At 38.5% G+C, this 20968-nt stretch overlaps 1 long non-coding RNA gene across 6 annotated transcripts in view; it reads left to right on the top strand.

Annotated features, from left to right (window-relative positions):
* The window catches only part of LOC309841893, a 109131-nt gene that overhangs the window by 13599 nt on the left and 74564 nt on the right, over positions 1 to 20968 (top strand). For 2 of the 6 annotated variants that reach the window (XR_014299382.1, XR_014299384.1), the window contains exons 2-3: positions 14617 to 14688; positions 20674 to 20741. This is a non-coding gene — a long non-coding RNA (uncharacterized lncRNA). Of the gene's footprint in view, positions 1 to 5224; positions 5359 to 9639; positions 9760 to 14616; positions 14689 to 20673; positions 20742 to 20968 lie in introns of those variants that run through there. The other 4 variants (XR_014299386.1, XR_014299387.1, XR_014299385.1 and 1 more) reach the window with 4 other exon arrangements.

Here is a 20968-nt window from a genome sequence, read left to right as displayed (position 1 = left end):
ATGGGCAGAGGGTGAGAGAGACTCTCAAGCAGGTTCTATGCTTATCACAAAACCTCATGCGGAGCTGTATCCCTCAAGCTTGGGGTCATGACCTGAGCTGAAATCAAGAGTTCGATGCTTAACTGACTATACCACCCAGGAGCCCCAAGAGAAGATGCACTTTAAATTAAGGGAGGGCATTAAATAAAACTGAGGCATTAAATAAAACTGAGGATGCCATGATGAGTAGTAGGTATTTAGTGGGATAGTTTCTGGTGTCATTCCACAGGACGAGATCTGTGTTATTATTAAAACTAGCCAAGGGAGAGCTGGAGATATGGAAAAGGCAAAGGCCTAGACAAAGAGTCCAAGGTCAGTGTGTTTGCCCCAGGTGTCTGAAATGAAGAGAGATGCTCAAGGGAATGAGGAGAAAGGGGTCATCAACATTAGACTAGAGAGGAGCCTATCCAGAACTGGCCACTGGGAACAACGTGACTGGAAATTAGACAAGGGATGGACAGATGGGAGACAATCTAGAATTAATTCCCCAGACAGAGACTATATTCTGTTATTGGGATCCTAGGGTATTTTGTGGGGAAGATATTAAGTCTTTATTGACTTATGACTTTAGTGACTTACAAATTATGTCAGTTGCTGGCCTACCAATCATCAATGCTGAATCTGCTTGCTTCTAACATGCATGTATATATGTATGTGGATATACACACATGCAAAGATACACACTCATATAGATTTATGTTGTCTTATTTCAATGTAGAAATTGGCTTCTGTGTGTCAGTCCAGTTACTTATTTCTCAACAACTCAAGCTAGATCTCAAACCACAAGTATTCTTGATTTGTCTCTCTACTTAAATACCTAATCTCCATTTATATTCTCAATTCCCTCTCACTCCTCCTACCGTTGGCTCTTCAGGCTTCACTGTCCAATATGGCAGCCACCAACCACGTGTAGTTATTGAGCACTTGAAATGTGGCTACTGTAAATCAGGATGTGCTGTAAATTAAAATACATAATGAATTTCAAAGTCCTAGTATGAAAAAAGGACTGTAAACTATTTCAGCAATTGATGTAATATTATTATCATATTTAATATAATATTAATATAATATAATTGATGTAATATTAAAACAATATTATAATATTGACTATAGTATTAAAATCATAATATTTGGATAAATTAAGTTTAATTAAAATAATTTCATATGTTTCTTTTTCATTTTATATATGGCCACTAGAAAATTAAGGATTAGGTTATGTGGCTTGCATTTGTGGGTCATATTATATTTCTACTGGATAAATATTTCTACTATCCAGGCCTTCTTACTTCTTTCTATAAGGTAAAAAAAGGGGGAACTACCCAAAGCAGGTTCCCAGATAGCTTACCTGAGTCTGCATATCGATGTGCCATCAATTTCTCTCTATCCTTTCATAGACAGTATTGTGGAGTGAGCACAGTGCTAGCAGCAGACTTGCCTGGGTTCAAACTCTGAGTCTGTTGCTTGCTACCTGTCTGACTTTGGTCATACTACTGTATCTCTCTACAACTGTTTTCTCATCTTTTAAGTAGGATATTAATAGAAACTACTTTATAGAATTGGTATGAAGACCAATTGAGTCAACGTATGAAGCACTTTGAACTGTATGGCTCAGAGAAAGTACTCAATTAATGTTAGCTGCTTTAGTTTTCCTTAAAATCTCAGAGGAAGGCTGTCTTTTACTCTGAACCTCTTAGGGGATTTGGGTGTCATATTTATGCTTCCATTTAGCAACCTCTTTCTCTTTTTCTCTCTCCCCTTCTTTTCTGACTTTACATAAGCTCCACTAATATGAGCTTAAAAATTCTCAGGAGTATCCTTGATCTTAAGCTGACTTCTGTGTTTGTTCATGTTCTTCTATCTTTCCTCTCTTTCAAATCCCAAGCAATCTATTTTTCTTCAAGGGTGTATTACCCCCCCCCCCCACACACACACATTCTGACCATGTGATTTAGGACCTAGGCTGGAAGGCAGAAAGGATCAGGCTAATTCTTATGGGGTAGGGAACAAGGAAACCAAACCCAAGTTCTGGAACAAAGGTGGTATCAAGAAAGAGGGGAACAACATCAGACTCAGTGGGGAGTAGACACAAGGGCAAAAATCCCTTATAGGGTCTGTTTTTTCTCCAGCTCTTTTAGGTTTAGGGTTAGGTTGTGTGCTTGAGACCTTTCTTGTTCTTGAGAAAGGCTTGTATCACTATATACTTTCCTCTCAGGACTGCCTTTGTTGTGTCCCACAGATTTTGAACCATTGTGTTTTCATTTTCATTTGTTTCCATGAATTTTAAAAAAATTGTTCTTTAGTTTCTGGGTTAACCCATTTGTTCTTTAGTAGGATGCTCTTTAGCCTCCGTGTATTTGAGGGTTTTTTCCAACTTTCCTCTTGTGGTTGAGTTCTAGCTTTAAAGAATTGTGCTCTGAAAATATGCAGGGAATGATTCCAATCTTTTGGTACCAGTTGAGAGCTGATTTGTGACCGAGGATGTGATCTATTCTGGAGAATGTTGCATGTGCCCTTGAGAAGAATGTGTATTCTGTTGCTTTGGGATGGAGTGTTCTGAATATATCTGTGATGTCCATTTTGTCCAGTGTGTCATTTAAAGCCTTTATTTCCTTGTTGACCTTTTGCTCAGATGATCTGTCCATTTCAGTTAAGGGGTGTGTTAAAGTCCCCTACTATTACTGCATTATTGTTGATGTGTTTCTTTGATTTTGTTATTAATTATTTAATATAATTGGCTGCTTCCATGTTACAGGCATAGATATTTAAAATTGTTAGATCTTCTTGTTGGACAGTCCCTTTAAGTATGATATAATTGTCCTTCCTCCTCTCTTATGGTTTAAATCTTTGGCTTAAAATCTAATTTATCTGATATAAGGATTGCCACCCCAGCTTTCTTTTGATGTCCATTAGCATGGCAAATTGTTTTCCATCCACTCACTTTAAATCTAGAGGTGTCTTTGCATCTAGAATGAGTTTCTTGCATATTGATGGGTGTTGCTTTTTTTTTTTTTTTTTAAATCCATTCTGGTATTCTGTGTCTTTTGATTTGGGCATTTAGCCCATTTACATTCAGGGTAACTATTGAAAAATACGAATTTATTGCCATTGTATTGCCTGTAAGGTGACTGTTCCTGTATATTGACTCTGTTCTTTTCTGGTCTGTTACTTTTAGGCTCTCTCTCTGCTTAGAAGACCCCTTTCAATATTTCCTGTAGGGCTGGTTTGGTGTTTGCAAATTCTTCCAGTTTTTTTTTTTTTTTTTTTGTCCTGGAAGCTTTTTAATCTCTCCTATTTTCAATGGATATAGTATTCTTGGCTGCATATTTTTCTCATTTAGTGCTCTGAATGTATCATGCCAGTCCTTTTTGGTCTGCCAGGTCTCTATGGATAGGTATGCTGCCAATCTAATATTTCTATTGTTGTATGTTACAGACTTCTTGTCTTGGGCTGCTTTCAGGATTTTCTCTTTGTTACTAAGACTTATAAGTTTTACTATTAGGTGACGGGGTGTGGACCTATTTTTACTGATTTTGAGGGGGGGTTCTCTGTGCCTCCTGGATTTTGATGTTTGCTCTTGCTGCCAAAATAGGGAAATTCACTGCTTTAATTTGCTCCAATATACCTTCTGCCCCTTCTGCCCCTTCTCTTTCTTCCTCTTCTGGGATCACGAGTATTCTAATATTGTTTCATCTTATGGTATCACCTATCTCTGGAATTCTCCCCTCGTGGTCCAATAGTTGTTCATCTCTCTTTTTCTCACCTTCTTTAGTCTCCATCATTTGGTATTCTATATCACTAATTCTCTCTTCTGCCTCCTTTATCCTAGCTGTAAGATACTCCATTTTTTATTGTACCTCATTAATAGCTTTTTTTATTTCAATTTGGTTAGGTTTTAATTCTTTTATTTCTCCAGAAAGGGATTTTATTTCTTCAGAAAGGGATTCTCTAGTATCTTCCATGCTTTTTTTGAGCCCAGTTAGCACTTTGATAATCATCATTCTGAACTCCAGTTCTGACATCTTACTAATGTCTGTATTGATTAAGTCCCCATCTGTCAGTACTGTCTCTTGTTCTTTTGTTTGAGGTGAGTTTTTCTGCCTTGCCATTTTATCAAGATAAGAATAGATGAATGAGAGAACAAAATACTAAAAGGGTAGCAATGATCACAGAAAAATATACGCTAACCAAATCAGAAGAGACCCAAAACTGGGAGGAGAAGAAAGGAGGGGGAGATAGATAGATAGATTGATAGATACTAGATTGGTGAATAGAACAGAGCCACACACTTGATTTTGGGTGTATTTTTGTCTGTTAAAAGAGACTGCCTCCCAACATTTTAAAGACATAAGATTATATATATGTATATACACACACACACACACACACACATATATGTATGCAAAAGAAGGATAAACACAATGAAGGGATGGAATATGACTGTAAAGATGAAAATTTTAAAAAGATTCTAAAAAAGGAATTGATAAGATAAGAAGTTGGTTGAAAAAAGAGAGGAAAAAAAGAGGATAGAATGTGATCAAGCTGAAGACTAGAACAAAGCCATGTGCTAGATTTAGGGTATATATTGATCTGTTAGAAGAAACTATATCCCCAAATTTTAAAGAAAGAAAAACCTATATGTATACCAAAAGTAAAGTTAAATACAATAAAGGCATAGAATATGGCTATGACAATGAAAATTTAAGAAGATTTTTAAAAAAGATATTGATAAGATAAAATAGTCAAAAAACATTAAAACAAGAGGAAAAATAAAAAAATAAAACAAGAAAAAAATAAAATTAAAAAAATTTTAATTTTGAAAGACTAAAGAATCATGGGAAAAAGCCATGAATTCTATGTGCTGTATTCCCGTGTATCTCTGAATTTCTGAGGTTCTCATTGATCAGTGAACTTGGTCAAGGCTGGGTATTCTTGCTGATCTTCTGTGGGAGGGGCCTGTTGTAGTGATTCTCAGTGTCTTTGCCCAGAGGCGACCAGGCTAATTAATCTGCTTGGCTTTGCTCTTTGGAGTTTTTGTTCCGTGAACGCTTTCCGTAGAGCTCTGGAGGATGGGAATGAAAATGGTGGCCTCCCAATCTCCCCCCCTCCCCGAAGGAGCCGAGAGCTTGGGGCCCCACTCCTCAGTGAGTCCACAGAGAAGAGCAGTTAATCCCTCCTGTCTTCCTAGTCTCAGGCCACAATCCAAGCTCACCTGGCCTGCGATCGAGCATTTCTATCTCTGGTGAACAGCCCCATTTGGAGTCTCCAAACCCAGCAGATTCCTGCAGTGCCCTCCTGCACCTCTCTTCCCGGAGAAGGAAGGTGAGTCTCCCTGGATCTGCCACTTGTGGGGTCCCTGCCGGAAGAGCAGTGGTCAGACTGTGCCTCAGATCATGGTTAAGGTAACTCTGTTCTGAAAACTCACTCCTCGGGTCTGTCTCTGTAGTTCGCTTTCCCTCTGAAACCCGGGAGCTCTGCCACACTCAGACACCCCTGCTCTTTTTGTGAGACCCCATGTGTCCTGAGACCATACTGTCCCTGCGAGGGCTCCACATGCCCCTGCCTCCCAGCCTCTGGAGCCACATCCCTCAGTGGAGCAGACTTCTTCTTCTTCTTCTTCTTCTTTTTTAAATTAATTTTATTTTATTTTTAAAATTTAATTTAATTTTATTTTTTCAGTGTTCCAAGATTCATTGTTTATACACCACACCCAGTGCTCCATGCAATACATGCCCTCCTTAATACCCACCACCAGACTCACCAACCCCCTACCCCCCTCCCCTTCAAAACTCTGTTTGTTTCTCATGGTTTATCTCCATCTCCAATTTCCCCCAATTCACTTCTCCTCTCCATCTTCCAGTGTCCTCTGTGTTATTCCTTATTGAAGTAGATGTTTTAGAGTTTCAATTTTGTGCTCTGCTGCTCTACCGCTTGCTGGGAACTAGCCCCTCCCCCCGAGGTCTCTCTTCCTGTATATCGCCTTGGATTCACTTCTCTGCACATCCAACCTTCCAGAATGTGTCGCTTTTCTGTTCCTAGAATTGCTGCTCTTCTTCTCTTTGATCTCCTGTTGATTTTGTAGGTGTTCAGAATGGTTTGAGAACTATCTAGCTGAAGTCCTGAAGCCCTATGATATTTAGGTGTCCTACTATTCTGCCATCTTGCTTCTGCCCCCCATCATTGAGTCTGTGTCTGCAGGTGAAGAAGAGGAGTTGGCTGGTTCTGGCAGAGTCTCATCCCAGGGGCACTGATATATAGAGGTACGAGTAGTGTTTGAGGTTGTCTTTGGCTCATTGGTAGGGATAGAAGAATTCACAAACATGCCTATTTGTCTGTATAATTACAGAACCAGTGGATCTGAATGGCATGAGCAGGACCAAGTGAGTCAGTGGGACACACGGGTAATTACCTCAAGATGATACCCCCAAAGGGTCAGAGAAGGAGCAACTGAGCAACAGTCTGGCCTAACTATAGGAAAGTGGTGCTCAAACTTTAGTGCACATCAAGATCACCTGAAGGTTTTGTTGACAACATATTCCTATGACTCCCCCCTTCCTAATTCTGTAGTTCTTTTTTTTTTTTTTTTTTTAAGATTTTATTTATTTATTTGACAGAGAGAGATCACAAGCAGGCAGAGAGGCAGGCAGAGAGAGAGAGAGAGAGGAGGAAGCAGGCTCCCTGCTGAGCAGAGAGCCCGATGCGGGGCTTGATCCCAGGACCCTGGGATCATGACCTGAGCAGAGGGCAGAGACTTTAACCCACTGAGCCACGCAGGTGCCCCTGTTTGTCTGTTTTGAAGGGTCATACCACTATGACTCTTTTAAGCATGCTAACCCTGTGAACTGTTATCCACTTGAGCATTGAATTCTGGAATTCAGTACTTATTTTTAATGGCAGAATTCACCTGTAGGTTTCTATAGTGGATATATTCAAAGTCTTTACCAACATTGTAAGATCTCTTATTCCCAAACCTTCCTGGGGAAACCACGTTTCATTGATGTAAATGGAATATTTCATCATTTGCTGATTATGAACTGTGTTTGCAATTTACCCTGGGAGCATATGCTTTATTAAAATTGTGATATTAGATTTAACTTCTTAAATCATTTTATGAAGCTAATGTAACATTAATACCAAAACCTAACAAAGTATTAAAACTCAAACACCATGGGCTAATTTCTCCTATAAACACAGATGTAGAATTTTTGAATAAAACAGTAGCAAATCAAATACAGCATTATATTAAAATAACAATATATAATTAGCCAATAAGTTACAGGAGTTCAGAGATGACTTGATATGAGAAAGTATATCAGTGGAATTCATCATATTATTATTTGGGAGGAGAAAAACAATCAGATGCTAGAAAGGACTTGGTGAAACTCAACATCTATTTTATTCTTTAAAGACTTTTACCAAATTTGGGATAGAACACTGTTTCCTTATCAACATCTTGGAATACTTATTTCAAACTACTGGTTTGTAGGATATTTAATGGCTATCACACAAGGCATTGATGTCAAAGTCAGAGTTGAAAAGAAGGATCCTCACCAGCATCTTTCATTTAACATAGCCAATGCTATTAGATTTGAAAAAGGAATAAGAAGCACAGGGTAGATTATTCTTTGATAATGATTTGATTACTGACCTGAAAGAATCAGCCAAAAGTCTTTTAAAAATCAAAAGAATCATAAAAAATCAATAGTTTTCTTATAAATTGACAATAACCAGAGAGAAAATGGAATGATTCTAGTTACAATAATAAAACCTATAAAATATTTAGTTAAAACATCATAAGAAATATGTAAAACTTGTGTAAAATTTGTTAAGGGAAAAAATTAAGTTGGAAGATATATTATGGATTTTGATCAAAAGACTCAATATTAGGATGTCAGTTAACTCCAAATGGATTTACAGATTTGATGATTAACTCCAAATGGATTTACAGATTTGATATTTACTGAAATATTATTGGGCTTCAGGGGAGAATAGGACCAATGGATTCATTAAAAAGTTCATGTGAGAAAATAAATAGACTCAAATATCCCAGAAAATTTTGAGAAAGAATGAGAGTGGGCATGTGTATGAGTGTGTGTGTACTCAAGTGTAGATATGAAAGTATATTTTGAGTTTTAAGAGTTAAAACAGCAGGGTGCTGGTGAAGCTTAGATGACCAGAGTAGAACAGAAAGGTTAGGACAGTCCCAAGTCAGATCAATAGCCACAACATAATAGTGACATTTCAAATCTGTGGAGGAAAATGATTAGCAAAAAGGTGCTCTGTGTGGTCTGGCAGCTGATAAAGAAAATCCCTTCCTCAGTCTCCCCTCCTCCTGGCCTCTGGCTCAACTAACACAGCTCACAGGCAAAAAGCTTCCCACTATTTTATTATTAGTATTCTAGACTTCATTTATTTGTTTATTTGAGAGAGAGTGAGAGAGCGCACACGCAGTTGGGAGCAGCAGAGGGAGAGGGAGAAACAGGGAGTCCAATGTAGGGCTCTATCCTGGAACCCTGAGATCATGACCGGAGCCAAAGACAGACACTTAACCAGCTGAGCCACCCAGGCGCCCCTCCATTATTTTAAATTGGAATTCTAAAAACGCAGAAATAGAAGATATTTGATCAATTGGTCAGTTATATGGAAAGGAATGAAGTTAAGATTTTATAATGCTATCATAGATTCCAGATGGATTATGAACTAAATATAAAAAATGAACTCATTAAAGCACTTAAAGAAGAGAATGTAGGTAGGCATTTATACAATCTTGGAATGGAAAAAGCCTCTAAGTATATAAAGTAAAAAATTATAAAAGAAAATATTTAGAGGTTTAACTATTTAAAAAGGAAAAAAAATCTGTATATCAAAAAGCACCAGGAAGATAATTAAAAGTGATAAAGTGGTTAAATGCATTTGTAATGTATTATTTCAAAAGGCCTAGTAATCTAGGTGTTCTTATAATAAGATCATTGAATATCCCAGTAGAAAAATGGATATGCAACTTGTAGAACAAAAAATTCACAATGTACAATAAATATAAAGAAATAGCATGATTAGTAGTTGGCAAAATGAAAATAAAATGGATACCATTTTTACTCTTTATCAATATGGCAATAATTAGAAATAATAAAGCCAGTGTTATCAGTGTCTAATTTTGAATATTAGGTTTTTGGGTGTTTCTTTTTTCTTCTTTTTGGTATTCTTCTATGTATTCCAAAATTTCTACCATAAACACTTACTATAGTTTTAATCATAAAAAACAAGGAATTTTGCAGATTACTTAGATTTGTCAAATTTTAGCTTTTAATTAATCCCACAGTAATTTTGGATTGGCATCCAGTCTCCAGTCTTATTTCTCTACTTCAATTTGCCCTATTTTTCTATCTACATTTTCTCCAGAAAGGGTAGATGGCATTTGAATTTGCTGAGACAAATATGGAGCAGATCATCTACATCCGTGTTTACATTTTGCATTGTTGTGTGCTTTGGGGGGGGTTACATTGTTTTTATTAGCTCTTTAATTATTTTGTGTAGTATTCTGCCATGACAGCAAAATACTTGAAAAGTAATTAAGAAATTCTCAAGCACAGCAGGAGATTTTGCTGGAAAAGAGAACCTTGAATATGAAACTCAGCAATCAAGAGGGATGGGGACTTGTAAACTGTTTGCGAACCCTGACACAGGAGGAATGGGAATAAAGCATCACAACACTTCAAATCCATGGTGATTATAGCAAAAGATATTTTTATTATTGCTTGATGTAGCTATTGCCTTGGTGATTTCCATGTGATTTTTCCCTTGGATAGTTGAGTTTCACTCAGTTTATTTTGCAAGGTCTACCTGTTGCACTATCTCAGGGAATCTACGAGGCATGATGAAATAATCCTATGCAATTAGGCTAGGAGCAGGGCCTCAGCACTGGTTGTGTACAGTTGAGAAGTTGTGTGCCCCGCACCTCCCTGTGTGTCCAAGTTTCTCTACTTTACCCTTGTCTAGCCAATATAAAAGCACTTCTTCCCTGATTCCGGATGGACAATTATTGGAACTTAATCTTGCTCTGAATCCCAACCATTGACAAACGTATTTTTGTTCAGATGAGGACTCTGTTCTCCATGCTCCCTGCTATTACCTGGAATCCTCTCCCAAACCAGATGGGCCACTGAGATCCATGGTATTGCCACCCCTTGACTTCTCTGATCACTGATAATGAAATTGCCCGTAGTATGCTTGTGGATCCATGTCCACCATGTCAAAATCATTCTCTTCTTAAGAGATGTAGCATGGACTGTTGGCCATCAATTTTAGTGCTCACCCCAGGCTGAGATAGTTTCTCTGCCCATTCTATCTGACTCCAGGAACATCACTTTCCCCACCAACCTGTGTCTAGAGCTGATTCTGCCTGAATTATGACCCTATTTTTTCCTAGGGTATGGAAACAGTGGTTTGAAAAAGGAGCAATTGATAAAGTTTAGAGAGAATTTTCTTTTTCTTTAAAATAAATTATGTAATGTTTTGCTATACGTTATAGAGGTTAAATAAATCTGAGATGCTTTTACTTATTTGGACCTGGGGTCAGATTGACTTCATCATCTGTGGAATAAGTTCAAGTGTCACTATTTTACCTCCTTTGGAGGATATTAGGGGAAATAGGTCATTTATAGATAATTCTATGTCATAAAATAGAAAAATGTGATAGTTAGATAACTGTTTTAGATAAAGTCTGCACACATTTCAATGGACAAATAAATAGATAATGTCAGAGATGTATTTATTACACAAATCTATCCTCATATTTTATTTAGAGTCATTTATAACCCTAAGAAAAAAATTGCCAGCTTGAAACATTCATAAAAGAGCAAACAAATACCCTTGGGCAAAGAGTCTACCCACATAAATTGATTTCTAAATAAAGATTCAATTTAGATTTAAAAGTCTTGTATGCACCCAGAGGTATCTATTATATCTGTAATTTCCTTGTGGGGTTCTAGTGCCTGATTGTGCTGTCATCAACTTCTTATTAGTTGCTTTCTCATGGAAGAAGGAAAGCTTCCAATTAGCACAATTTTTTTTTAATGAACATGTGTTGGGAATCATTGCCAATATATATCACCTCTCTAATGTTGATCTAGAGTTCTCTCTACCAACCATTCTGCATTTAGTGTTTGGTTCACCTGGTTAGCTTTGGGTGATGATACTCCTGAGATAAAATTTAAAACTTGGAAAAATCTTTTTTTTCTTATTTATTAGGAAATATCATGATAACTTCAGATACTGGTTATATTAAAATTGAAAAATACACAGACATTCTCAAACACTATTTTCAGTTTTACAGTTAACCTGCTGTACCACTGAGAGAGCATGCAATGCTGGGAACATGCTGGGAAGAACAGTGTTAGGCATGAGCGCTCCAAGTTTTAGCTTCTGGTCTCTTGGCTTGTCCTTTTGAGAAGGACCACTGAGATTGCTACCCACAGGACCAGCCTTTATATTAGAAGTGCTTTCATATGGGGCACATTTCCCTCTCCACCTTTCTGAATTCATCAGGAATCACAATGATATCCTCATGGGCATCCATGCCATTCCCCTCCACCCCCCACTTTGATATCAACCTTGGAATAGGCAATATGTTTTTCTTACTTATAATCGTGCATTTCCAACTTATTAACATAACCCAGAAGCGCAGCTGTCCCTTGATCTGTCTGGCTGAGTCTAAGTTCTGCACACATTTTTGACTCAGTCTGGCCTCTTCGCTGACTTCCATGAGAAACTGAATCACGCCAAGCATGTCCGGGTTTTGTAATTTGTGAAAGATGGTCACGGTTTCTGGCTGAAGTCTTAGTACAGGGAGTTTCATTTGGGAAATTCTCATCACACTTTCTTCTCCTCGCCTTTCTCTACCTGCCTCATTGCCCACCACGGGTCCCTTTTTGCCCTTTACCCATCTCGGAGAGTCCTTTTGCCATACCTCATTCTATTTACATATTTGTCACTCAGACAGTGACAGTGAACTTAAAGGCTGGGATATTTCCTTTGGATTTGTTTGTCTTTGCCTGGAGGAGTCACTAGTACATTGTAGTTAGCTCTCAAAAAACATTTGAAGAATAAATAAATGAACAAAAGGAACTGTTAATTATGGAGATTTATTCTTTTTACTCTGCAAGGGAGTAGGGAGTTTATTCTCTGGTGTTCTTTCCATGTTTATCCCTATTATTACCTGTGTTTATGCTAGTAAGGTGAAACGGAAAAGTGAAGCAATTAAGAAATTTAAATAACAAATCTATCATTTTAACTTTGAGGGTGAGAATTCATTCATTCATTCATTCATTCATTCATTTGACCAGTCAATACTTTTTGAGAATTACTAGGTCCAGACAAAAACTCTATCCTTGACTAAGGAGTAGGCCTCAAGCTTTGTACCCATGTCTATCTTTGGTCTGTGCAGGCCAGTCTTAGCAATGAATCCTTCTAAGTCAGCCCTTATTCCCTTGGTATTTGATGACCCTCGCCTGCCCACAACAAGGATCCTGTTAGGTCAGTTTACCAAGAATTCCCCCCACCTTTGATGTCTCCTCTTATTAGTAATTTATCTCCTGTCCTTCACCTTTAACATGCTCTTTGGCTGTAATTCTCCAGCTGTCTTTGCTACATTCAGAGTTAAGCTCCATCTATCTCCCTTATGGCAATACCCCTATTGTGATGCTCTTTTAAAAAATTTTTATTTATTAGAGGATCTCTAGACACCACATGGGGCTCAAACTCATGACCTTGAGATCAAAAGTCACGTGCTTTTCTGGCTGGATCAGCCAGGTGCCCCATAATGGTCTTGAATAAAAAGTCTTCCTTAACATTTTAACAAATGTCAAATTAATTTTTTCCTTACCAGTGTCAGGCATGAAACAGGTAAGTTATTAGCTTTCATGGAGCTTAACTTTTAGTTGGTATAGAGAGAAAATAAGCCATCCCCCCAGAACACAAACAAACATGAAAAAATAACAAATAAGTTAAGGCTCCCCCTTAGGTATATAGAGGGCTTCTTTAGATTGGCTGACCAGAGAGGACCACCCCCAGGAAGAAGATGGAGAAGCTGGGAGCCGAAAGAAAGACCCAAGCATCATGCTGGGATGAGGGAAGGGAACTACAGGTGGAGAGTGAAGCAGGATCTAGGGGGAGGGAGTTGTAGGAACATGCTGGGACAGAGTGGGGGAGGAGGAGATTGGCAAAGGGTGAGACCAAGAAATGAACCAAAGCCAGGTAGTGATGGACTTTGTAAGGGAGGGGAAGAGTTGGGGTTTATTTCACGGAAGATTGGGCTTAAAATGGATGTTGCCTGGGTTTTTCACATCGCACTGCTGTCATTGACAGGTTTAAGAAATTGTCAAACAACTTCCTCTTTTTAAACTCTTACTGAAGCTCCTTTCTCCCTGGATTTGTTATTTTGCATAAGATGACAGAAAAGTGGGGAATGACTATTGCTTCGGGATATTACCATTTTCTGTGTTTCCTTTAGTATTCTAAGGTAAAGGAAAAATATTTTGCTAGATAATAGTCGGTTAGCAGTTTGTGCTTGGTTGCTTTTAATTATTTCTTATACCATCAGCTCCTCTCTGGGACCCTTTCCCTCCTGGAGGGTTTTTTATCATATAAAAGATAGGTCTGCCTAATTGTTTTCATTTTGCTTGGGTAGTCTTTACTGATATGAGAAAATGTTGAATGTTTTAAGTTTATCAATCTGGTTGTATTAAAAATTTTAGTTTATAGGTCCATCTTCTCAAATTCTTAAGTCTTCCCAATTATTGTTCCAAAAGATTGTCTTCTCACTGTGTTCTTTCTCAAAGAATCTACATATTTAAGTTTGTGACACTATCATCATCTGATACTTAATACTACTTCCAAAAAACTTTCAGAACCTTTATGCTAGGCATTTTATTTGAAGAGCTATACTGTAATTTTCTATCATATTATATTCTTGCAAAACATTGTGATTCTGATAGTTATATTTTGTCTGGATCACAGGATGGGTGTTTTTCTTTTACTTTGTGAGAAAGTGCTGAACGTCTTTCCAAACTAGGACCATATATTCCTTCCATCAACAACATCTGAATGTTCTAGTAACTGCACACTTTATTTCAAGGACAAGCTATAGAGTTGGCTGGGCATCCTGCTTTAGATAGAGTTCTTTCTACAATGTGCCAGTGATTCTCTATGGTCCTAAATTCTTTTTTGAAAGAAAAAATCATTCTTTGTTTCTATTCTTTTAAATAATATAGTCAGAGAAGGTAAGAATGGACTTATTTCTAATCTTGCATTAAGTGCTAGAAGAGGGGCAGGGAAAATGTTCTTTCTCTGGGGCTCAGCAATATGCCAGTGACCTCTTTCACATAGAAGGGGAGAATCAAATTCATGTTTGGTTTACTGTGATTTTTTTTCCCCCCTCTGGCATTCTGTCATGCATAAGAATGAGGGTAGAAGAAGGTTAGAAGTAATTATATTGAGAACTACAATAGATGCCAAGCTTTAGTCATCATTGTATTTAGAGCTGGAAACACTCTGAAAGGTTGATTTAAATCACCCTTTTTACAGATGATGAAAATAAAACCCAGAGAAGAAAATAACTTGTCAGGGTCATTCTTCTGGTTAGTCAACCCAGCCAAGGTAAGAACTCAAAACCTAACCTGTCTTTTTAGTGCTGGTTTTGCCTTGCTTAAGAATCTCCATTATCACTTCTCTGAATAAGCCTGGATGTTTTGTTTATTTCTTTGTGAAAACGTGTTTTTGTTCAGAATTACAGGTGGTGAAATATACAAACTGGTCAAATATATTCTTTAGAATTGTTGTAAAACAGAAGACTCTATAAAACAGTTTCATAAAGTAATTGGGTCTGAAACATTTTGAATTTTTTCCCTCTTCAAACTAGATGATGTTATTATGCAGTTTCCATGGAAAAGCATATGTTAGCTGCCAAAAACCTAAAACAGAGCTTGGATGTTAAGCAGGTAAGGTTAAGGCACGGAGTATGATTTTTGTGGAAGAAAAGATAGTATCCATTTGAAAAACCACCTTTGTGTTAGGAAACATCTAGTTATATTCTTTCTGTGCAGCTTGGAGGCTTAAACACCTTTATCAGTCTATTCAGATGAAAGAATAGTTTTCCAATGTCCACATTTGTTGGAACCTTAAAAGTGATTCTTCCAGGAAAATTTCAAAAACAATTCTTCAGGCTAGAACTTTTCATACACTGTTTACTTTCATATCAAGAAAGCCTTGGTCTTCAAATAAACAGATGCCATTTGATTTTACCATACTGTTGATGGTGTGGCTCAAATGTGCTATAACTACAGAATCAGGAACTGGATTTTGAGTGTGTGTGGTCCCCCCTGCCCCCACCAAGAGCTCATGGGCTTTGAAATAAAACCAATAAATCCCTGATGCTCTAAATAGTTTTCAAATCTTATTTAGAATATTTCTAGAAGTCAAACTATGAATGATTATCCTATGTAGATGAAGTCTTATATAAACTTGCTTATATTCAACTATCCATTCAACTTCAATTCCATTCAACTATCTCTCTGGATCTTTGGCCTTTTCCAAATCTTTATTGAGAGAAACTAGTTTTTCCCTATAGGAAAATCCTAGAGTTCCCAGAGTGCCTTTGCTCTAGAGGGGGGATGTATAAGCCTTCCCAATGGTATATATATTCCTCTCCGATGCTAAAAAATAGGCATTTTCTACATGCTTCCTGAGTAAATAAGTTAAATTGAATTTTATCTTGCATGAGTAAATATGAAAACATGCATTAATAAGTAAGTCTGTTAAGACTCTCATAAATCTGGATCATGTTTTCTCCAACTCAGTCTGGATCAGGGGTCAATAACCCTTTTCTCTATAGGGCCAACTAGTAAATCTTTCTGGCTCTCTAGCTCTGGCAATCGCCCGTCTGTCATAGGCACTCATGTCTGTTGCTATAAGGCAATAGAAGCCATAGACAAGATGTAAACCAATGGAGGCAGCTGAGTTCCAAGGAAACTTTATTTACAGGCGGCATACCCATAGGCTATCGTTTGCTGACCCATGATCTAGCCACACAACATTGTGCTGTATGTGAAAGTAGATGAAGCATGAAGGATGTGAGCAGTAGAGTCCTTTTGACTTTTATTCTGGTGTTTTCCTGCCTTTGTTCATGGAGTCAGGGTATTTCTACTTCATCTTCTCACACAGAGATAGTGTCGTAGAAGGCTTTTCCATTTGTGAAGGAAAAGTGTGGACATTTTGAGGTAATCTGCTTTTGTCTGGGCAATCTTCTTTAGAACTTAGCATACCACCTAGGATTAATAAATGCTAAATAATAATCATTTTTCATTTCACCACCATACCCTTTATGGTGTCTCCTCTGGCACCCCCAGAGGTGTTAGCCTGTAGCTTTTACAATGTTCTGTTACACGTTGTCAGCAGCACATTGCTGATGAAATCACACTCGAGAGAGAGACTTAACTGCCAGGCTGTAAGTATTCCTGACAGGTTGCTCTTGCACAGGTTTGGCTTCTCTTGTCTAAAGATTAAAAATCTTGTCACAGCCGGTAAAAAATGAAGTACACGGAAAACCACCGAGCATCCACAACTCACAAAAGGCACTTCCCTAAAAGTCAGAATTCAGCTGAGGGGGCTAGATGATATGAAGTAAGATGCCTGAGAAGTGATGATCAGGTATTTCATAGCACTGGGTGGTGGGGGGTGCTGTTTGTGCCAGGGGCAGGGTCTTGAATAGCTGTGAAGCTCTCTTTCATGATTCATCAAAGAATTTTGTGTTTCTACTTCATTTAGACAGATCCAAACTAGTAGTCCTACTTTTGTGTGTGTGTGTTTGCTCTGAAGATGCGTTTTCTTGACCATGAGCCCAATTTTTCTTTTCCTTTGTCCTTAGTGCAATGGTTATAAAATTGTCATTTTGCTCTCCTTTCAGAGTCTTTGCTTAAGCTGGATGTGTGCCCAAAGCAGCAGGAGATGCTGTCCCATAAAGCTAGAACATTTTATAAGTACTGGCAGTGAAGGTTTATTACTTCATTTCCAGAACAGCACAGAGAGCCTCTGCGGAGGTCTCGGGAGGAGAGCCACGGAATCTGGAAGTGCTGACTGTCACGGTGCTGAGTCAGTGTTGCCTTTGTGGCTTTGGCTTTGGCTTCGTGCTTTGGGTGGCAATGAGCGGAGGAGGCAGTGGGGATTTTGGTGCTGCGAGTCATGTTGAAGTAACTAGTTAGGTGATAACAGCTGTCCAGTCAGGCAAGACTGGGGCCAGTCAGGAAGACGAGGACTTGAATTCAGATAGGTAATTTTGACAGTCTTAAACAATTGGTGTGGCTGGTAAACTTTTTAAATTTTGAGGTATTAAAAGGCGTACCAATTCCAGAAAAAAACCACATGTGTTTGTGCTTTTGTCAACCAGAGAGGAGTTTTTTGTATTTGTTTCAAGTCCTTTTATAAATGAAACGAGATCATATTAAAGATCAGAGTTGAAGTATTCTCTTTCCCATCCCTCGTTCCTTTCCCCTTGGTTACCTGTAAGGCAACTGCTATAATCTGTGGGTGCACTCGTCAGAGTCCTGGTAAGAAATGGATGTCACATTCAAGATGGATGGTTTGTGGTGTGTGGTGTATAATAGGCAGGTGTAGGCAGAATATAGGGAAGTCACAGTGGATATAGGGTGCCAAAACCTGTGGGTCTAAAGAAAGGGGAGGAAGGAGGGAACAGGTACTGGATTCTGGAGGAGGGAATTGTGTGGAGGTCTCGATAGGCATTGTGCCTTTTGGTTGAGGGACAATACTTGCCTAAGGCAGCACTGCAGGGATGGAGGGGGGCAAACAAGCATCCCCAATCTCATTTCCCTTCTGCCCTCTGGTTGCTAGTCTGTTCCCCTACTGGCCACACCCAACCTGGAGCAAGAGGCCCCAGATCTGGTCATGCAGATCAGCTCCTCATGGCGAGGAAGGAGGTGGGATATGGAGTCAGAGGGCAAACAAAAGACATCTAGCACAGCGTGTATCCTGCGACCACTATTTCTAAGTGTCCCTGTACACGACAATACATAATAAATAGTGTATAGCAGGGGCCAATAAACGTTTTCTGTAAAAGAGCAGATAGGAAACATTTTAGATTTTGTGGGCCTCCTACACCCTCTGTCATATATTCTTATTTCTTAATTTTTAGAAACCTTTAAAAATGTAAAAACCAGTCTCAGCTTATGGGTTATATAAAAAAAAAGTCATGGGCTTGATTTAGCCTTTGGGCTGCAGTTTGCTGACCCCTCCTGTATCGTAACAATTTTGTGTGTTTTAAAACTTCTGGCATAATTTATATTATACTCTTACTCTTTTCTAACACTGTGCAACAGATTGTTACAAATTTAAGGACTTGCAAGAACACTCATTTATTATCACACAGTTCTGTAGGTCAAAATTCTGGGTGGGTTCACAGATAATCACTGAGATAGGAGTGATCAATATCTTGGTTGCTGTGTTACACAGCTTTGGCTTTAATGATGGAAATCTAGTAGAGGCATTTTTGTCCATGGGACCTCCTAGGGGTCTTCAGATTATATCCAGCAGGCAACAGTTTACTGAACCCAACCATAAGGCTGAATTTAGCCATTGTCATGGATGAATGTGTTGCATGGATAGGAGGAACACTATCTCCTGTTCACATACTACCACTAACTGACTTGGAACCAGTGTGATATAATCCTTGTCCTGGGTAGCTTACAGCCAGTGATAGAAAAGGCATTTTGTTGTTCTTTGAATATGACTGAAACAGGTAATAACAGAGGAACAGGAAATGGGATGTCTTCTCTTTGGTGAACATGACAGGGTGCCTATAAATCAGTGAGGATTTGATGCCTGAAAGTGGATTAAACAGAGAAGACATTTTAATCTCATACGGCAAGAAGGTCAGAGGTAGGGTAGCTTCAGGATAGGTTAATTAAGAGCTTGACCATGTTATGGAGGACCCAGGAACTTTGGATCTCTCCCTCCTGCCATCCTCTGCATTGATTTTTCCTCAGGTTTCAGTAAAATGCCCGGAATAATTCTAGGTCTCATGTTCAGACAGAAGAGCTTTAGATGTAAGGGACTGCCTCTATTAGGAGGGAAGAAACTTTCTCCAGAACACCCCTTCCCCAGGGGCATTCTTTTCATATCTTTCTGGTCAGAGCTGAGTTGTAGGCCAACTTCTGAACCAACACTTGCCAAAGGGAGTGATATCATCATTAGACCAATAAGGTTTATTTCTGGAGCTGGGGTCAGTTTCCTCGAAGCCCATGGCTGCTGGGTGTGTATCTGAACAAAATCAGAGCCTTGTTAGGAAAAAACAGGATGGGGGGAAGCAAGACTGGAGGCCAATAACAGTTCCCACTGTGTCCTCACAGTCCAGATCCTTTCAAATATATTGAAAAGTATTCATAGCCACATTAAGTGTAATTTCTCTACAACTATATAAAAATAGAAGTGCAGTCATATTGGTAATATAACTTTCTGTTTTGAAGGCATTTTGTTAACCAGTTTTTCACTTCAATTTTATAAGTTTCTTTTCATACTTTGGAATCAATAAATCTTTTGTCAGGTCTCAAACATTTCAAAAATCCCTTGTGAAGCTTGTAGACCCTGGGCCACATGAGAGTGGGGCCACCTTCTAGCTGGAGGTAGGATAATGAAGACAGGACTTTTGTCATTTAGAGGTGAAATACAGGGTTATCGATCCATGATTAATTTCAAGTACATGGAGAAGGGCTGTTTTCTTGTCCAGGGGACCAAAGCTTTTATTGCACAATTAATGATAAAGCTAAAAATACAAAATCCTACTTGAGGTAGTACTTCAAGCTTCACTGAAACCATATTGGCAGCTTTTAAAAGTGAAAAATGAGAATCAGAGCAATAGACACTCCAGAAGTAAGCAAGGAGAGCCTAGGTATGATCCCAAAACCCCAAATCTTTTGGGCATCTATTTTCTAGTCGTAGATCTTACATCAGATGTACTGTACTCCTTAATACCACATGTATTTATCAAACACTGCCACGTAGCAGTACCTGGAGGGTAGAATGAAAGATTTAAAAAGTCTGAAATCCAAGATTCTTTTGTCTAAGGAGGCTGCCATCTTGGAAGAGGAGGATGAATGTTGAGGATGAATTTGTAGTCATAGATTTAAAATATAAGACTAGTTAATGTCCTCATTAAGTTTATTAAAACTTTTTGATAAAGGCCCATGTCCAACAAATAGTTCTTTTTTTCTGCTCTTAGGACCTTTTATGTTGTGTAGTGGTTACTTTTAAACACACCTCTCTTTTCCCGACCAACCCATAAACTCTCTGAGGGCAGGGATTATGCCTTTCTTACCCTTTACGTTCATGATTCCTAGAATGGTACCATGCACAGAGATGTCAGTAAACCTACGTGAAGTGCACGTAAACTAATGGGGCACCTGGTTCCAACAACAAACAAACACACCCAAACAATACAACAGAAAAGATACCGAATGCTTCTTACTGCCCTTCTGGCAGATTCCTTGGGAAACTGAACTGATGTTAAAGATCACTTGGCTTTATTTTTAACTCTCTGGCTGTTAAAGTTTGAACATGTTAGTTTTTCTTTCCCAGAGCAGAGCTTTTGAGATCCATAAGGGGAAATCTGTTGACGAGGATACAGGACAACAACAGGTCACAAGGTGAGTTCAAGGGGAAGAACATCTCCTCACCCCAAGCTGTGAATGCTCCAGGTCTTCCTCCCTGTTCTTTTCTCCAGGCTTTGTATGTAAAAATTGTTACAGCAGTTTGCTTCCTGCCTAGCGAGAATCAATTTAAAGCTGATTTTACATATTTATTTAAAAATGGCCTGTAATGTATTTTACAGTCAGTATTGATTCCACTTGTCTTTGTGATTACATCTCTGACT

The sequence above is a fragment of the Mustela nivalis genome, assembly GCF_964662115.1.
Source record: "Mustela nivalis genome assembly, chromosome: 1".
In the NCBI taxonomy this organism is placed as follows: Eukaryota; Metazoa; Chordata; class Mammalia; order Carnivora; family Mustelidae; genus Mustela; species Mustela nivalis.
The sequence above is the reverse complement of the archived record's forward strand: the minus strand, read 5'-3'. Positions and strand labels throughout refer to the sequence as shown.